This window comes from Oncorhynchus tshawytscha, linkage group LG23 (assembly GCF_018296145.1).
Source record: "Oncorhynchus tshawytscha isolate Ot180627B linkage group LG23, Otsh_v2.0, whole genome shotgun sequence".
In the NCBI taxonomy this organism is placed as follows: Eukaryota; Metazoa; Chordata; class Actinopteri; order Salmoniformes; family Salmonidae; genus Oncorhynchus; species Oncorhynchus tshawytscha.
The window spans coordinates 21,019,093-21,038,195 of record NC_056451.1 but is presented as its reverse complement, the minus strand read 5'-3'; positions in this window follow the sequence as shown (position 1 = coordinate 21,038,195).

The window sequence follows — 19,103 nt, the reverse complement described above, 5'->3', positions numbered from 1 at the left end:
CCATAGTAACACTGCAAAAAGTCTAGAAATCATGGTGAATAACAATCTAACACAGGATGCAGTTGAAATAGCAATAGCCTTCAATTCCTACTTTATTGACTCTGTCAGGGTACTGACACATAACCCCTCCACTGATTTCTTGGGCTCAGTGTTAGTAAATGATGCTCAACCTGTCTTCATCATAAGGGAGGTTTCTGAGTCTAAGGTGAACAAGGTGATTAGCTCACTAAAGAACTCTAAAGCCAAATATGTGTTTGGGCTGGACTCTACCTTTCTTAAAAACTACAAAGAGTCCCTCATTGGCCCCATTACTAAGGTCACCAACACATCTATTGGTCTCGGGGTGTTTCCAAGGGTATGGAAGTCGGCCATAATAACGGCCATCTTTAAATCAGGCAACCCTGCTGACGTGAGTAACTACAGGCCCATTAGTGGTGTCAAAGGTTGTTGAAAGGTGTGTAGCAGAACAACTGATTGCCCACCTCAACAACAGCCCCTTCACATTACACTCCATGCAGTTTGGCTTCAGAGCGAAACACTCCACGGAAACGGCCAACTGCTTTCTTCTGGAAAATGTGAAGTCCAAGATGGAGAAAGGGGGCGTTGTTGGGGCTGTGTTTCTGGACCTAAGGAAGGCTTTTGATACTGTTAACCATGAGATTCTCATCACAAAATTGTCCATGTTCAACTTTTCCCATGATGCCTTGGGATGGATGAAATAATACCTTGAAGGCAGAACTCAGTGTGTCAGAGTGAGCAATGAGCTGTCGCCCACTCTTAGCTATGATGTGGGCGTGCCCCAAGGGTCAATACTGGGGCCCCTCCTGTTCAGCCTGTACATTAATGATCTGCCTTCTGTCTGTACTGGGTCTGAAGTTCAAATGTATGCAGATGATGCAGTGATATATGTGCATGCAAAGAGCAAACAACAAGCTGCACAAGAACTCACTACTGTAATGGTCCAGGTTACAAAGTGGCTCAGTGACTCGTGTTTGCATCTCAATGTGAAAAAAACTGTTTGCATGTTCTCACAAAGAGGGCAACAGATGCTACTGAGCCAGATGTCTATGTGTCAGGGGAGAAGCTCCAGGTGGTGTCTGATTTTAAGTACCTTGGCATCATACTTGATTCCAACCTCTCTTTTAAAAAGCATGTGAAAAAGGTAATTCAAATAACCTAATTCAACCTAGCTAATTTCCGATTTATACGAAATTGTTTGACTACAGAGGTAGCAAAACTGTACTTCAAATCTATCATACTCCCCACTTAACATACTGCATGACTAGTTGGGCCAAAGCATGCTGTACAACATTAAGACCTATTCAGTCTGTCTACAAACAGGCTCTCAGAGTGCTTGATAGGAAACCCAATAGCCATCATCACTGTTACATCCTCAGAAAGCATGAGCTCCTGAGTTGGGAAAATCTTGTGCAATACACCGATGCATGTCTTGTATTCAAGATCCTAAATGGCCTGGCTCCCCCTCCACTCAGTATTTTTGTTAAACATAAAACCCAAACATATGGCAGCAGATCCACAAGGTCCGCCATGAGAGGTGACTGTATAGTTCCCTTAAGGAAAAGCACCTTTAGTAAATCCGTTTTCTCTGTGAGAGCTTCCCATGTCTGGGATACACAGCCATCAGACACACATAACTGCACCACATATCACACTTTCACAAAATGTTTGAAGACATGGCTAAAGGTCCATCAGATTTGTGAACATGGTCCCTAGATGTGTGTTGCCGCTTTCCATGTTGTCTGTTGTCTGTAGCTTGTGGGGTGTGGAAACACTTTGTTGCTTTTATGAATTTTGTCTTGCTGCATTTTGTTCTATGTTGCTCTGTCTGTATGCTATGTCTTGCTTGTCCTATGTTGCTATTGTCTATATTGTAATTGTTTTTAATAACCTGCCCAGGGACTGCGGTTGAAAATTAGCCGGCTGGCTAAAACCGGCACTTTTACTGAAACGTTGATTAATGTGCACTGTCCATGTAAAAAATAAAATAAAATAAACTCAACCAAAACTCTTCCTAGAGCTGAGGAATCGGGGGAGAAGGGCCTTGGTCAGGGAGGTGACCAAGACCCCGATGGTCACTCTGACAGAGCTCCAGAGTTCCACTGTGAAGATGGGAGAACCTTCCAGAAGGACAACCATCTCTGCAGCACTCCACCAATCAGGCCTTTATGGTAGAGTGGGCAGAAAGAAGCCACTCCTCAGTAAAAGGCGCATGACAGCACGCTTGGAGTTTGCCTAAAGGCACAAAAGGGACTCTCAGACCATGAGAAACAAGATTCTCTGGTCTGATGAAACCAATATTGAACTATTTGGCCTAAATGCCTAGCGTCACATCTGGAGGAAACTTGGCACCATCCCTACGGTGAAGCATGGTGGTGGCAGTATCATGCGGTGGGGATGTTTTTCAGTGGCAGGGACTGAGAGAATAGTCAGGATCGAGGGAAAGATGAACGGAGCAAAGTACAGAGATTCTTGATGAAAACCTGCTCTAGAGAGCTCAGGACCTCAGACTGGGGCGAAAATTCACCTTCCAACAAGACAAAGACCATGAGCACATAGCCACTCCTGCATTTTCTTGGCTTCGGGACAAGTGTCTGACTGTCCTTGAGTGGCCCAGCCAGAGCCCGGACTTGAACCTGAATGAACATCTCTGGAGAGACTTGAAAATAGCTGTGCAGCGACGCTCCCCATCCAACCTGACAGAGCATGAGAGGATCTGCAGAGAAGAATGGGAGAAACTCCCCAAATACAGGTGTGCCAAGCTTGTAGTGTCAAACCCATGAAGCCTTGAGGCTGTAATAGTTGCAGAAGGAGTTTCAACAAAGTACTGAGTAAAGGGTCGAAAAACTTACATAAACCTGATGTTTCCTTAAAAAAAATGTTTTAATACACTTGCAAAAAAATCGAAACAGTTTTTGCTCCGTCATTATTGGGTATTGTGTGTAGATTAATGAATGATTGAATCAATTAATCAATTCTAGAATAAGGCAATGAGCTTTAAATCTACTAAATTACAAGAGGCGAGTTCCCCAATGTTGGAAGGGGGGCCCCGGGTGAAAAACTTTGAGAACCTCTGGTCTAGATGGTGTCATGGCGGCAATTTGTGCTCATGTAGTTCTCTCCCCCCCTCCATCATTCTCTCTTCCCTCTCTCAGGGAAGAGAGAATTGTCCAGTACACAGCCACTATGAGCTGTGTGGCTCAGCCTGCACTGCCACCTGTGAAGACCCCCTAAGCTCCAGCCCATGTTCCCTGGCTTGTGTGTAGACCTGCTAGTGTGACCAGGTCTTTGTTCTAGAGGGGGACGCCTATGTTCCTGTGCCCCAGTGGGCTGCACACACAATGGCTTCCTCTACCATGCCAATGGCCCCATCTGGTCCCATGACAACTGTGCTGAGCACTGTGTCTGTATGCCATGCACCCACCGGGTCCTGTGCCATCCGGCCTCCTGTGGCAGCTGTGGTATAAGTGAGGATGGGGTCAGGGGCTGCATGGCTTACCTCTGGCAGATGTGCTGGCAGAGCAGCAAACACCTGTCCAACTTTGACCAGGTTGTGTATGACTTCCAGGGGATCTGTAGGTACCAGCTGGTGGGAATGTGTGGGGACAGGGATAGCCTGACTCCAATTGAAGTGCATGTCCAGACTGACGGGCATCAAGACTCTCCTATGAATTTACTGGTCAAGGTGAACGGCACCATCGTGGAGATTACCATTATACAATTATGAAACTGTACAGGTAGGTTTTCACATTGCTAATAGTTAAATTAAGCATTTCCTGTATAGCCTACATCTGTTCAAAGCACGCTGACAATAGGCTGATTTATTTGTGGCGTCTTTGACCAAACTGTTTTTCAGTCATTGTGTGTTTATATATAAAAGGGGTATATTCGATTTGACACTTCAGGCAGAAATTCCAGCCCTAATCTGTGAATGGGCCTGTTAAAGTCATCATTCTGAAACATTTGAGTGCAGTGTTTCCTCCCCCTACAGGTGAATGGAGTACAGAAGAACATGCCCTTCCTCTTCAGTCCCTCCACAGTGGCTCATGCTGTTGGTCTGATCATCTACATCCACACAGACTGAGGCTTCTCCATCAGCTTGAGAGTAAAGGCAAATATCACCATCATTCTCTCTGGAAAATACTCCAACTCCACCTGCGGCCTGTGTGGCAACTAGAACTCTGACCCTGCTGATAGGCTTACAGGGTGGGTTTCCACAGAGTTCTAGAAGTTGTGGAAGAATGGAGACTACCCATGGTGTGGACCCCGGCTTTGGAAACTGTCTGAAATGTTCCCCAGAGCAGCTGGCCCTCTACTCCAGCTCAGGGGTGTGTAGGAAGATTTTGTAGGTCAGCATATCTTCCCGAGACTATCACGTCAAAGTGGACCCAGCTGGATTCTTCAACTGCTGCATTGGTGACCTCTGTGTCATCACAAAGACCACCAGCTTGCTCTATGTAGGTGGCTGGCAGAATATGCTGAAGCCTGTAAGATGGACGGTGCTGAGGTTCAAGCCTGGAGGAGCCCCAATTTATGGATTTATGGATTTTTTTATTGCAGTTTATTCTCCAGCTAAGACGTTGATGGGTTTTATAAGGCTGAAAATAAATAGCTGGTGCTTGTTTAGTAAACGGTTACTATAATTCAGGCCGGTGCGTCTGCTGCCTCTTTACCACTAGATGGGAGTAACACAATTGATTTTCCCAGTGGAGCCAAAATCACTCATGCCTATTCACTGTATCAGAACTAAACGACGTCATTCTCCCTTCACAGACAGAGTCTGTCCAAAAGGCACAAGCTACACCTAACACTCCTCTGGTCCTACTCTCATCTGCGACGGTTTGCTCAACAAAACTGTGGCGCTGCCTGCAGACCACTCGGGGAACTGCTTCTGTGAACCAGGCCTGATGCTCAGTGGCTCCCCCAGTGTCCAACCCGAGGACTGTGGCCACTTCCACCATGGAGAGTACCTGGTGTTGTCCTGTGAGAAGAGATGTGTGCCGTGCATTTGAGTTCCATGGGACATGTGACAACATGCTGCTCAGTACCTGCCAGCTGCACTCTAAAACTGTGGAGGAGTTTGTGGTGGCTGTGCGTCATGGCAATGAGAATACATCCTGGGAAATACACATGGTCATCAGATGGTTCTCTGACCATCTTGGAGAGGTTCAGGTAAAGGATGGGTTTCACCATCAGAATTAATGTTTTATGTAGTTTGGTGCAGATACTGCCCATCTCCTCCTGTCACTCTGTAGTCCAGTCACAGACCCACTACTCCCACTGCATGGCTGACGTGTGTGGTAGGGAACCAGACCCAGCAGCCGCTGTGTGAGCAGCTGCAGGCTTATCATGTGGAGTGTTAGGAGGCAGGGGTCAAGGTGGGCCCATGGAGGAACCATGCTGGCTGTGGTAAGTGTCCCCTCTGACAGAAAATGGCATCATATTGCCCAAATGTGGCCCTCACAATGCATTCAATCTATAAAACTCTGTTGATTGCCCTTTAATAATTAGAATACGGAAACTTAAGCTAAATGTATATTCTCACGAATGAAGTCGAACAAGATGCCATAAATGTCTAATTAGTCATCTAGGTCTTCACTGGAGATCTGTTTAAATCTGGTCCTATTTACAAATGCATGTATTAATCATGAAAATTGTATTCCTCAGCTCATTGCCCCCAGTTCAGCCACTACAGCCTGTGTGCCAACGCCTGTTCCTCGCTGTGCCCTGGAGAAGCGGGGTCTGTGCCGTGCCCAGATGGCTGTGAGGAGGGGTGCCAATGTGACCAATGGTCAGGCCTGCATGCCAGCAGGGCAGTGTGGCTGCTGTCAGGACAGGAGGAGGTTTAGGTACGTTTATAGAAAAGCCAATTGATGGAATAAGCAGAGCTGATTATTCAAATATTGAAATGTCGATCTCAATATACTTCCCTGTTTAAGTATAAAATAAAAACTCACTCAAACAGCACATCATGCATATCAAAGACATAAGTATATGCTATGGTTGAACTGGCAATGTTAAATTACTGGGTATAGTTTGTTTATTTAAACCTGTGTCTTTATTCTTGGCCTCTCTATGATCTGCCACTGTGGGGCTTCCCTGGTCTGTGAACCATTTGCTTGCCCTGACCGTCATGTCTGCACTGTCTCAAATGAAGTCCTCGGCTACCACAGCATAGGTACAGTAGGTAACATTACTGCTCTGGTCCCTGCACCAACTTAGTAATCTACTGTAGTCAGCAATATTGACTGTTAGACTAAGTTAATATGGAGAGGATTGGAAATATGGACAACCCTGTACTACATTCACTTCCTTCGTTGGAGTACATATACTAGGATGTCTTTCTTATTTACAGAATAATACATCTCAAATTGATTTCTCTCCCCAGATGTGATCTGTCCAGTGATCAGCTACGATGATGACTGTGGCTCAGCCTATCCACACACCTGTGAGTCCAACTCCAAAATGTACATCCAGATCTGTGTGCAGGGCTGCTTTTGTAATACCGGCTTATTCCAGAGGGGTGTGTGCGTCCAGAGCAGTGCGGCTGTACTGATCCAATATGGCGTAGCAGTGTAGATGTGGTTTGTCGTCCTCTCGTCTTTTTTGTATATATTTCAATGTATTTTTCCGGTAACCCGCCTCACTCAATGTGACATGGATCTGCTATTTCCTTTAGACCTTATAGCCAAAACTTGCATCAGAGGCTATCCAGCTACTTAGCTACTAGCTATTTAGTCATTGTTAGCCACTGCTCTGTTCTTTAGCCTGGATAATACCTGCCAGCCTCTAACTGTTTTTCTCCACTACAACGCCGGATTCCTGCCATAAACCCTGGACCATTGATCATCACAGCTATCTAGCTGCCACTGAGTGACCCAGCCCCGAAGCTAGCCCTGAGCCCTGAGCCAGGCACCTCACCATCCTAAATAAACATGCCCCTTTCAAAAAATGTAGAACTAAGAACAGATAAAGCCCTTGGTTCACTCCAGACCTGACTGCCCTTGACCAGCAAAAAAACATCCGGTGGCGGACTGCAATAGCATCGAATAGTCCCCGCGATATGCAACTGTTCAGGGAAGTCAGGAACCAATACACAGAGTCAGTCAGGAAAGCAAAGGCTAGCTTTTTCAAACAGAAATTTTTATCCTGTAGCTCTAACTCCAAAATGTTTGGGACACTGTAAAGTCCATGTGAAACAAGAGCACCTCTTCCCAGCTGCCCACTGCACTGAGGCTAGGCAACACGGTCACCACCGATAAATCCATGATAATCAGAAATTTCAACAAGCATTTCTCTAGGGCTGGCCATGCTTTCCTCCTGGCTACCCCTACCCCGGCCAACAGTTCCGTACCCACTGCAGCTACTTTACTGGATAGATACTGGGGTGCAAAGGAAATAAAAAATATAAATAACAATATGGGGATGAGGTAGTTGGATGGGCTATTTACAGATGGGCTATGTACAGGTGCAATGATCTGTAAGCTGCTCTGATAGCTGATGCTTAAATATAGTGAGGAATATATGAGTCTCCAGCTGCTATGGTGACCAGTGAGCTGACATAAGGCAGGGCTTTACCTAGTAAGGACTTACAGATGACCTGGAGCCAGTGGGTTTGGCTACGAGTATGAAGCGAGGGCCAGCCAACGAGAGCATACAGGTCGCAGTGGTGGGTAGGATATGGGGCTTTGGTGACGAAACAGATGGTACTGTGATAGACAGCATCCAATTTGCTGAGTAGAGTGTTGGACGATATTTTGTAAATGACATCGCCGAAGTCAAGGATCGGTAGGATAGTCAGTTTTACCAGGGTATGTTTGGCAGCATGAGTGGAGAATGCTTTGTTGCGAAATAGGAAGCCGATTCTAGATTTTATTTTGGATTGGAGATGCTTAATGTGAGTCTGGAAAGAGAGTTTACAATCTAACCAGACCCCTATTTATTTGTAGTTGTCCACATATTCAAGTCAGAACCGTCCAGAGAGTAGTGATGCTAGTCAGGCAGGCAGGTGCGAGCAGCGATCGGTTGAAGAGCATGCATTTAGTTTTAATTGCATTTAAGAGCCGTTGGAGGCCACGGAAAGAGAGTTGTATGGTATTGACGCTTGTCTGTAGGTTAGTTAACACAGTGTCCAAAGAAGGGCCAGAAGTATACAGAATGGTGTCATCTGCATAGAGGTACATCAGAGAATCACCAGCCACAAGAGCGAAATCATTGATATATACAGAGAAAAGAGTCGGCCTGAGAATTGAACCCTGTGGCACCCCCATAGAGACTTCCAGAGGTCCGGACAACAGGCCCTCTGATTTGATACACTGAACTCTATCTGAGAAGTAGTTGGTGAACCAGGCGAGGCAGTCATTTGAGAAACCAAGGCTGTTGAGTCTGCTGATAAGAATGCAGTGATTGACAGAGTCGAAAGCCTTCGCCAGGTTGACGGCTGCATAGTATTGTCTTTTGTCGATGGCGATTATGATATAATTTAGGACCTTGAGCGTGGCTGAGGTGCACCCATGACCAGCTCGGAAACCAGATTGCATAGTGGAGAAGGTACGGTGGGATTCGAAATGGTCGGTGATCTGTTTGTTAACTTGGTTTTCAAAGACCTTAGAAAGGAAGGGTAGGATAGATAGAGGTCTGTAACAGTTTGGGTCTAGAGTGTCACCCCCTCTTGAATAGGGGGATGACCGTGGCAGCTTTCCAATCTTTGGGGATCTCAGATGATACGAAAGAGAGGTTGAACAGGCTAGTAATAGGGGTTGCAACAATTGCGGCAGATCATTTTAGAAAGAGAGGGTCCAGATTGCCTAGCCCAGCTGATTTGTAGGGGTCCAGATTTTGCAGCTCTTTCAGAACATCAGGTACCTGGATTTGGGTGAAGGAGAATTGGGGGAGGCTTGGGCAAGTAGCTGTGGGGGGTGCAGAGCTGTTGACCGAGGTAGGGGTAGCCATAGAAAAATGCTTTTTGAAATTCTCGATAATCGTAGATTTATCGGTGGTGACAGTGTTTCCTAGCATCAGTGCAGTGGACAGCTGGGAGGGGGTGCTCTTATTCTCCATGGACTTTAGTGTCCCAGAACTTTTTGGAGTTTGTGCTACAGGATGCACATTTCTGTTTGAAACAACTAGCCTTTGCTTTCCTAACTGCCTGTGTATATTGGTTCCTAACTTCCCTGAGAAGTTGCATATCGCGGGGGCTATTCGATGGTAATGCAGTATGGCACAGGATGTTTTTGTGCTGGTCAAAGGCAGTCAAGTCTGGAGTGAACCAAGGGCTATATCTTTTCCTGGTTCTACATTTTTTTGAATGGGGCGTGCTTATTTAAGATGGTGAGGAAAGCACTTTTAAAGAATAACCAGGCATCCTCAACTGACGGGATGAGTTCAATATCCTTCCATGATACCCGGGCCAGGTCGATTAGAAAGGCCTGCTCACAGAGGTTTTTTTAAGGAGCGTTTGACAGCAATGGGGGGTGGTCGTTTGACCGCGGACCAATGGCGGATGCAGGCAATGAGGCAGTGATCACTGAGATCCTGGTTGAAGACAGTAGAGGTGTATTTAGAGGGCAGGTTGGTCAGGATGATATCTATGAGGGTGCCTGAGTTTACGGATTTGGGGTTGTACCTGGTAGGTGCCATGATAATTTGTGTGAGATTGAGGCCATCTAGTTTAGATTGTAGGACATCCAGGGTGTTAAACATATCCCAGTTTAGGTCACCTAACAGTACAAACTCTGAAGATAAATGGGGTGCAAGTAATTTGCATATGGTGTCCAGGGCACAGCTGGAGGCTGAGGGGGGTCTGTAACAAGTGACAACAGTGAGAGACTTATTTCTGGAAAGGTGGATTTTTAAAAGTAGAAGCTCGAACTGTTTGGGCACAAACCTGGATAGCATGACAGAACTCTGCAGGCTGTCTCTGCAGTAAATTGCAACTCCACCCCCTTTGGCAGTTCTGTCTTGGCAGAAAATGTATACACATACATAAAGGCATTTTCCAGCTATGATTTTACCACTCAGAATCCAGAATGGATATGACAATGGGTCCAGCACAGGATGTAATACACCCTTACAACAATCTACTTTCTGTTCTTCTTGACTTGTTATCTGGTGAACTGCTACTATGTGTCAAGAAAAGAGCCCCAATTAGGGGTTAGTGTACACCAGTAAAAAAGGGCTGGTTTAGATGAAAAACTATTGCTCTGTGTCCTTGTTCATAGGGGCATGAGAGACTAGTCAGTGGTAGAATTGAGTTGGCACTTTATTGGCCCAAACACCCATAGACCCACAAGGTTGAGGTTACTCATGGACAGTAAAAAAAAAAAATTTGCATTGATGCATTTTGTCTTCTAACTGTCCAAGAATAGGATCCAAAGTGTTAGGAAATATTTGTTCCCCATAAATACAAAGGAGGATGTCTCTCCTCATACCTCTGGCATTTTAGTCAGACTGCCAGACTGTGTAAAAACGTTATGATGGGGCTGGCAATGGAGTTCCCATTGACTAATTAATCAGGAGAGACTAGACCAATCAGGTACAGGTCAACGATGCCAATTGAAAGTCAAGGGGTGTGTCTGTCCCTTTTGGATTACTTTCTCTTTACAGAGAACCCTTGTGGTTCAAGTCAAGAGCGACCCTTCCCATTTCAATCTGCTCTGCGCATGTCTGAAAGGGACAGAGCCAGCAGCCAAGAGAGTTTTTCACAGTATGTCATAAAAAAGTATTACACTTATGAATGTTTGTAAAATGCTAATATGTATTAGATCCAGTACAATGGAATAACTATGACCTGAATTTGAATACAGCGTATTCAGATTCCTCCTTCTCTTTCTGTCCAGCAGGGTCAACCAAAAACACTTGGCCTGATGGTTCATGCAGATACTGGGGAAGCAATATAGAAATGTATTGATCCCTTAATAAATGATTTTACTATTAAATGATCCATATCACAACCCTCATACCTGTTCACAAAAATTTACCTAAATCAATTTTGGAAAAAGGATTTTACTCACAAAAGTCATAGGAATTTATTATTCCAGTTAGAAATAGTAGGCTATGCATCAAATAACTATTTTCATTAGAAAAACGAACCCTCAAATGCACTATTGCATTTTGTAAGTTGTCTGCAGGTGGTTTGTTGTGAATACACTCAAATATCAAGTCATTATCAGGTTATGTAAACTGCATTCTAATACTCAACATAGAAGGCCAGTTTCAACTGACCTGAGCCCTAGGACCATGCCCCAGGACTAGGCCATAGAGGCCTACCTGTGCGCCTTCCTTTAAGCACCTCTGTTCGAACACCCTGTCCTTGTTCCATACCACATTTGCGGATCTTTTCACTGTCCATGTGAAAGATGGTTATTGCGAGGAAAATGAAGGTCTGCAAGCTTACACATACATTTAGAAAAATGTATGTAAAATAATGTGAGATGAAAATGGACAAACTCAAGGGTGTGCAATGTGTAGGCCCACTGAGTGGACATTCTGAACCTTGTTTGAAGTCACGAGGTCACATGACTAAGGAGCTACTGAAGTTTTACATTTTGAAAAATGTATGTAAAAATATGTGAGATGAAAATGGACAAACTAAAGGGTGTGCAATATAGAAGGGTAGTCAGTGGACATTCTGAACCTTGTTTGAGTCAAGTAGGTCACATGACAAAGGAGCTATTGAAATTCAAATGTTAAAAAAGTTTGTACTTCTTTCACATTCCCTAACTAATTCAACTAGGAATACAAAATGTTGATCACATTTCCACATGTTTATTAGCTTTGGAAAGCGAATGAATGTCCAAATCGTGAAAATAAGACCTGTGCAATTTTGAACCAAAACCGACAAACGAACAGTTCTGTGAGGTGCAACAAAAACACTGAACAGAAAATAACTACCCACAATCCATAGTGGGAGAACAGGCTGCCTAAGTATGGTTCTCAATCAGAGACAACGATAGCCAGCTGCCTCTGATTGGGAACCATACCAGGCCAAACACATAGAAATAGAAAACATAGAACACAAAACATAGAATGCCCACCCCAACTCACGCCCTGACCAAACTAAAATAGAGACATAAAAAAGGAACTAAGGTCAGGACGTGACAAAGTGTTTAAATTCCACCAACGAAACTAGATCATCACATTTTAAAATGTTCATTACAGAATTCCAGGACCACAGCGCTAAGTAACAAAACTATTTCTACCATGTCCTGTTCTAATTTTTGGTACTGTTAGAAGCAAATCAGAATGGGACCGTAATTGATATTTATTTACTGACCTGACTAAAAAAGTACAGAGATAAAATGGCATTTTACCCAATATGGCCTTATAAATCAGTGTATACCAGTGTTTAAGCCTACGCAAGGCCAACAGCGCTGTAGAGATCACAATGATGTGTTAGACGTTTCCGATTTGAAGGCTGATTTGAGGGCTGCTTGATACACTGAATCAAGTGCTCTTAGGGTAGGTGCTGAGGCCTGCATATATATAACATCACTAACATCTAAAACCAACAGTAATGTACATCGTACCAGCTCCTTCCTGGCCTCAAAAGAAAAACAAGCCTTATGCCATTAATACAATCCTATTTTCAGCTTGAGCTTCCTTATCAAGTTCTCTACATGCACAGTGAAGCTCAGCTTATCATCAACCCACACACCCTAATATTTGTACACTTTAACTTGCTCTATAGTATGTCCAGCCAATGTAGCAATGACATGATTTGTAACATGCCTGGCGTTTGAAAATATCATGCATTTTATTTTACCCGAATTTAGAATCAGCTTTAAATCATATAGATTCTGTTGTATGTGTCTCGCCCTGGTCTTAGTATTTTGTGTTTTCTTTATTATTTTGGCCAGGCCAGGGTGTGACATGGGTTATTTATGTGGTGTGTTTTGTCCAGTGGTGGGCCGTCAGGGCCAGCAAGGCCTTCTCTGCTGGCCTAAACATCATCAGAATATTTTTTTTAAATATATATATTTTCCCACAAATATGTATTAAATTATTCCCCAGAGTAAGAGTTACACTCTTCATTTCATAGCGTTCCTCTTGGTTGCACTGCTTCCAGCCCCAGGTTGAGATTTGGAGGGCTGGTCTTTATGTTAGATCTTTTATCCAATCATATTCAGCCATCATGTGTTGCCAGGGGTCTAAAATCTGCCCTCAGGCCTTCAGAATCAACAGTGCGGGCGCTTGTAGATCCACAGACGATGCAATCTCAACCACACTGCACACTGCCCTAACCCATCTGGACAAGAGGAATACCTATGTGAGAATGCTGTTCATCGACTACAGCTCGGCATTCAACACCATAGTACCCTCCAAGCTCGTCATCAAGCTCGAGACCCTGGGTCTCGACCCCGCCCTGTGCAACTGGGTACTGGACTTCCTGATGGGCCGCCCCCAGGTGGTGAGGGTAGGCAACAACATCTCCTCCCCGCTGATCCTCAACACTGGGGCCCCACAAGGGTGCGTTCTGAGCCCTCTCCTGTACTCCCTGTTCACCCACGACTGCGTGGCCACGCACGCCTCCAACTCAATCATCAAGTTTGCGGACGACACAACAGTGGTAGGCTTGATTACCAACAACGACGAGACGGCCTAAAGGGAGGAGGTGAGGGCCCTCGGAGTGTGGTGTCAGGAAAATAACCTCACACTCAACGTCAACAAAACTAAGGAGATGATTGTGGTCTTCAGGAAACAGCAGAGGGAACACCCCCTATCCACATCGATGGAACAGTAGTGGAGAGGGTAGCAAGTTTTAAGTTCCTCGGCATACACATCACAGACAAACTGAATTGGTCCACTCACACAGACAGCATCGTGAAGAAGGCGCAGCAGCGCCTCTTCAACCTCAGGAGGCTGAAGAAATTTGGCTTGTCACCAAAAGCACTCACAAACTTCTACAGATGCACAATCGAGAGCATCCTGGCGGGCTGTATCACCGCCTGGTACGGCAACTGCTCCGCCCTCAACCGTAAGGCTCTCCAGAGGGTAGTGAGGTCTGCACAACGCATCACCCGGGGGCAAACTACCTGCCCTCCAGGACACCTACACCACCCGATGTTACAGGAAGGCCATAAAGATCATCAAGGACATCAACCACCTGAGCCACTGCCTGTTCATCCCGCTATCATTCAGAAGGCGAGGTCAGTACAGGTGCATCAAAGCTGGGACCGAGAGACTGAAAACAGCTTCTATCTCAAGGCCATCAGACTGTTAAACAGCCACCACTAACATTGAGTGGCTGCTGCCAACACACTGACACTGACACTGACTCAACTCCAGCCACTTTAATAATGGGAATTGATGGGAAATGATGTAAATATATCACTAGCCACTTTAAACAATGCTACCCTATATAATGTTACTTACCCTACATTATTCATCTCATATGCATACGTACATACTGTACTCTATATCATCGACTGCATCCTTATGTAATACATGTATCACTAGCCACTTTAACTATGCCACTTTGTTTTCATACTCATCTCATATGTATATACTGTACTCGATACCATCTACTGTATCTTGCCTATGCTGCTCTGTACCATCACTCATTCATATATCCTTATGTACATATTCTTTATCCCCTTACACTGTGTATAAGACAGTAGTTTTGGAATTGTTAGTTAGATGACTTGTTGGTTATTATTGCATTGTCGGAACTAGAAGCACAAGCATTTCGCTACACTCGCATTAACATCTGCTAACCATGTGTATGTGACAAATAAAATTTGATTTGATTTGATTTGTAGCTTAAAGTGAATGGAAATTAAAATTTAGTGTCAACCAATCAGCTTTAGAGTTGGCTATTGTAGGCCTGCTGGCTGGCTCCAGTGTTACACAGGAGCCAGCTAGCAGGCGTAGTGCATGCACGTCTTTTGATTGGATTACCAATATTTAGAGGCAGGTCCTATATGGGCAGGTCTCAGAACTAGGAAACTGAAATTGATCAACGAATTAATTTGCGTACTACTAAGCTGTTTTTTCAACCCACAATGGCGGAAGGAGAAGATATCGATTTGGTCGAGGATATAATTATAATGCCATTCTCAAGACAAACTTTTCAAGAAAAGTTAGACATTGTCAGGAGAGGTAGACTCCGATGCTACAAAGCGGGCGGGAAAGGGTTTCGTTCGCCACTTTCAACTATGGGCGCTATCAATGACTCACAGGCTCCGAGAAGCACTGCAAACTGTACTGCTGGGAATGCCTATTATTTGCAAGTGATCGATTTGGTGTTTGGAGCCACACTGGCTTTGCAAACCTGAGTTGTCTAACCAAGGCAGCAACGAGACACCAAAGTACGGCTGGGCACTTACAAGCAATGGTGCTTTTGAAAACTTTTGGGGACACCCGAGTGGATCTACAGCTCAACAAACAAGCGCGCAGGGCAACGAAGCTGCACAATGAAAAGGTATTGTACTCTTCCCCTGCAATTCTCTGAATAAAAATGTCAATTTCAAGGTGACGCAACGCCTGGTTATACTGCGTTTCTGTCTAAATGTATAGTGTCTAGGGCCATGGCATCATAATGATGGTAATAAGAGGTGGATTAATTTGGGTGGGACTGTGTAGGACTTCACTGAAGGCCCAGGCCCCAGAACCACGGCATGCTACTGGTTTTTTTTGTAGGTTATGGGATTGTGGTTAGTGGGGTTGTCTAGAAAAGTCTATGGTTGCCTGGAGTGGTTCTCAATCAGAGGCAAGAGTTTATAGTTGTCTCTGATTGGGAACCATATTTAGGCAGCCATATTCTTTGAGTGTTTCGTGGGTGATTGTTCCTGTCTCTGTTTGCACCAGATAAGGCTGTTTAGGTTTTTTACGTTTATTGTTTTGTATTGTCATTATCTTTGTTAAAAATGTATGAAGATAACCACGCAGCATTTTGGTCCTCCTCTCTTTCGACACAAGAAAACCTTAACAGTATGATGTTAAATGCTCTTTGAGCATTTTCAAAAGCTAAAGATAAACTAATACCACTTGAATAAAGAACAGTATCATCTGCATAAAAATGAACATCCGCTGTTTCAATAAGATCCCCAATGTTGTTGATATACAAAATGAACACCTTGCGGAACAAGGTGGTCTGCTTGAAAAATATGGGTATATTGAAAAATATTGGTATTACAGACTCGAGTCAGGGATAGATTGAAAATGTCAGTGAAGACACTTGCCAGTTGGTCAGCGCATGCTCGGAGTACACGTCCTGGTAATCCGTCTGGCCCTGCAGCCTTGTGAATGTTGACCTATTTAAATGTCTTACTCACATCAGCTACGGAGAGTGTGATCACACAGTCATCTGGAACAGCTGGTGCTCTCATGCATGTTTAAGTGTTATTTGCCTCAAAGCGAGCATATAAGTAATTTAGCTCGTTTGGTAGGTTTGTGTCACTGGGCAGCTCGTGGCTGTGCGTCCCTTTGTAGTCTGTAATAGTTTGCGAGCTCTGCCACATCCGACGAGCGTCGGAGCCGGTGTAGTACGATTCAATCTTAGCCCTGTATTGATGCTTTGCCTGTTTGATGGTTCGTCGGAAGGCAGAGCGGGATTTATTATAAGCTTCCAGGTTAGAGTCCCGCTCCTTAAAAGCGGCAGCTCTTCCCTTTAGCTCCGTGCGGTTGTTGCCTGTTATCCATGGCTTCTGGTTAGGGGAGGGAAGTACGGTCACTGTGGGAATGACATCATCAATGTACTTATTGATGAAGCCAGTGACTGATGTGGTGTACTCCTTAATGACATTGGAAGAATCCCAGAACATATTCCAGTCTGTGCTAGAAAGTTATTCCTGTAGCTTAGCATCTGCTTCACCTGACCACTTTCTTATTGACCGAGTCACTGGTGCTTCCTGCTTTAGTTTTTGCTTGTAAGCAGGAATCAGGAGGATAGAATTGTGGTCAGATTTGCCAAATGGAGGGTGAGGGAGAGCTTTGTACGCGTCTCTGTGTGTGAAGTAAAGGAGTTTTTTTTTCTCCTCTGATTGCACATTTAACATGCTGATAGAAATTAGGTAAAACTGATTTGAGCTTCCCTGCATTAAAACCAGAATTGGTCTGTGGTGGTATATAGACAGCTACGAAAAATATTTATGTAAACTCTCTTGGTAAATAGTGTGGTCTACAGCTTATCATGAGATACTCTAACTCAGGCGAGCAAAACCTTGAAAAACCGTGCACCAGCTGTTGTTTACAAATAGGCATAGGCCACCGCCCCTTGTCTTACTAGAGGCCGCTGTTCTATCCTACTGAAAAAATCTTAAAACCCGCCATCTGTATGTTAATCATGTCGTTGTTCAGCCATGACTCGGTGAAACATAAGATATTACAGTTTTTAATGTCCCGTTGGTAGGATATACTTGCTCGTAGTTCATCTATTGTATTATCGATTGATTGTACATTGGCTAATAGGACCGATGGCAAAAGTAGATTACCCTCTCGGCGACGGATCCTTACAAGGCATACGGACCGTCATCCACAATAACTTTGTCTTTTCCTCCTGCCAATGACAGGGAGGAGGGCCTTGTCGGATGTCTGGCGTAAATCCTTCCCGTCCAACTCGTTGAAGAAGAAGAATTCCTCCAGTACGGGTGAGTAATCGCTGCCCTGATATCAAGAAGCTCTTTTCAGTCATAAGATACGGTGGCAGAAACATTATGTACAAAATACGTTACAAATAATGCAAAGAAAACATACACAGTGCACAATTGGTTACGTGATCATAAAACGGTAGCCATCTCCTTCGGCACCATTATTATGTCCAACCGGGACATCAGGAGGGATCAGTCGAACGTGAAGAAGACAGTTGACTGCTCAATGGCGCTGCCCATGCTGTCACAAATGCTATAATGGCACAGATACAAAAATGAGTTCCCTATCTATCTCTATGGAAGGAATAGATAGAAAAGGTGTGTGTTCAATTAGTAAGCCTAACGAAGCCAACTGTCGATGAAAGTCGGCAAGTGAGAAGTTGGAGAGGTGCATCTGTGACAGCCAAAAGTCAGACACTAGCTAGGTTTCCATCTAAAACCTGGCAACAGATTTATGGGAATATTCTAAAATCCTCAAAGAAAATGTGCACATTTTCCCACCAGTGGTATGTTTCCAGCAAACTGACATGTTGAGGATAAAAGTCAGTGTGTGATGACACAGTGCACACACTTTTTAGTTTTCATGTACCAAATAAAAATTGAATGTTCAATGTGTTTCCATTGCATTTTCAACTCTACCTATAGTTTTGTCACAAACTGTTGCATGTGCTTACTCTTGGCATGTACACTCTAGCCAACAGCTTGCAGATACAGTGCGGGTAGGTTAGTCTACATGATGAGATTATTGTGGATAAGAGCAAGAATATTGTTATTTGTCAAACGACAGTCAAGCATCAATCATCATGTCACCAGAATAAGACCCCTCAACATTTATTGGGAAGGAGCATAAAAGTTCATACTGTGCACTTTCACCACCCTGTGAAGTTCAGCATTTATTTAATCTGTAGCCTAATAAAGTAATGCTTTCCAGAGTCGTAGTGGGAGGACCACACACCATGTCGTCACGACTCCAAATTTACTTCAATGATGATTATTCTTTCAATATTTGCACATAAAGGCGTTTCCACCATAATTTCTCGCATAATTAAGTTTATTGACACAAACAGATCCCACCATGTCAAACCAACAAATTATGTCGGCATTTGTAAAATTGTACCGAAACTTCCTGTTTCCATGACAGCTGTCATGATTTATTTTAATAAGGTATGACTTTACTCCCATAACTGGATGGAAATGTGGTTAGTGTCACCAAACTGCATTACACTCAAAATAATTTGAATTCAGATTCTAATCTGGTTGACGACACTAGTTAGCTAGCTAACCAAACCCATTATGATTGATAGCTAGGATGCTAGCTAGCTTTACTGCTACATACAAAATAATTGTTTGCAACAATAAGAGTCAAGTTTAATCTTAATGAATGTCTTAAAAACAGTCTGAAACAACATATAAGCATTTTAGAAAAAAATTATATTATGAAATGTACAGGCAAAATGCAAACCACCACAGAATCTGTCGAGATCTGGTTACACTTCC